The 1,649-nt window shown below is 41.5% G+C and overlaps 1 pseudogene; it reads right to left on the bottom strand.

Annotated features, from left to right (window-relative positions):
- Nucleotides 1-321: 321 nt before the first annotated feature.
- LOC105812388 lies at nt 322-978 on the bottom strand (annotated as a pseudogene).
- Between the last annotated feature and the right edge of the window lie 671 nt (nt 979-1,649).

Below are 1,649 nucleotides of genomic sequence, written 5' to 3'. Positions count from 1 at the left end.
TCTGTATTATCATTCTTAATATGTACATATTGAAAATTGTATGGATTCATCATAAAATCTTTAGTAAATGTCCTATTGCCTTCAGCTTTGTTTTTTCCTTTTTTTCACTTTCTTCCTCCTCTTCCTCTTCCTTATGCTTCTGCTATTTAAATACCAATGCAGTGAACATCCATACAGCAAGGCATTATGGCATAGTATTTAGGCCCATGGTTTGTGTAGACTCTGGATTTAAATCCAGCTCCATTCTGTAGATGGCTGTGGGAACTTGGACACGATGCATAACTGGTAGAAGGCTTTTTTTTTTTTTCTTCACACAATCAACACATAACTTTAATACTCCACATTATTTATCTTGATCACAATGGTGGTAACCTCCTTGTCAACAATCTTGTGAGTTGAGGAGCTGATTGTCATTCTCATATCCATCAGGCAGATAGGCTCTCTGAAGCTGGTCTGACTTAGGTATGGAGCCTCCATTCTTCACGTGGCGAGACAGGAAAGCACGGACTGCTGGGTGATCAGCCTTCTCAAGTGCGATATTGGCTTCCAGGCACATTTTCACAAAATCCTGGATAACACTGACTTTCTCTGTTTGTGCAGTACTGTTGCACTGAAGAGATGAAGTTAGGGGCCTCTGCTTCTTTCTCACATTCTGCTCTTCAAATTCTGCCTTTCTCTTGGTATGAGTCTTTGACTTGAGGTGGTCCCTAATGGCAGAACCACATGCAAGAAGTGATGAACATGATTCAGAACCACATTGCAAGAAGTGCAGAAGAGTTTTCCTCCATCTTCATGAAGCTCACCTCCAAACTCTGAGACTCTATCCAGGGGAGTCACATACAAAGCAGTCTTAGAACGGTTTCGAGCAGGTGGTGCTGTTACTACAAATCGTTCCATTCTGACTTTGAATAAGATTCGGATTAGTTTCCAGTTTTTTTCGTCTTGATACTTAGTGAAGGGTCTCCAGCGCAAAACCAGAGACGCATCAAATCCTGGCACTCTCCGTTTGTTCAAACTCGGAGATGTCTTCAAATCAGTTTTTCAACAAGTGGTGGTGGGGAAACAGTTTCTGGGCTTGCACCCTATTTTCCCTGCGGTGCCAGGAAGTCATGGTAGGGTCGAGGCTGCCGTTAGGGGAAGTAGATGAGACCCGGTCAGAAAGGAAAAGAGAAGGAAGAAAAGGAAGAGCAAGGAGGTGAGGGAGGAGGAGGATTCGTCGCTGCCGCCGTTGCCGCCATTGCCCGATTGAGCCCCCTGGTAGAAGGCTTTTTAGTTCCTTCACATGCAAATGGGGATAATATTCTACGGTTTTGTGAGGATGAACTTGAATTCCATTTGCGACGTATTTAACATTGCTCTTTGAAGGGAATAAATACATCACAGAAAGCTAACTATTATGCATCAATTCAACATATAATTGTGCATTTGTCCAACTATTTCTTTGGGATATGTACCTACAAGTAGACTTGCTGCTTCCAAGGATTTCTAGCTTTGAAAATCATTCACTGTGCACTGCTAAGTTATCCTCCAAAAAGTCCTTGCCAATTTACATCATAAATAGTGCATTTAGGTGCCAATTTTCCTTATTATCACAAATACTAGGTATTTTCATCGAAAATATTTGAGTCAAAAATTACCTCACTGTTAAT

Source organism: Propithecus coquereli, unplaced genomic scaffold (genome assembly GCF_000956105.1).
Source record: "Propithecus coquereli isolate 6110/MARCELLA unplaced genomic scaffold, Pcoq_1.0 Scaffold25, whole genome shotgun sequence".
In the NCBI taxonomy this organism is placed as follows: domain Eukaryota; kingdom Metazoa; phylum Chordata; class Mammalia; order Primates; family Indriidae; genus Propithecus; species Propithecus coquereli.
This window is presented reverse-complemented; position numbering and strand designations above follow the sequence as displayed.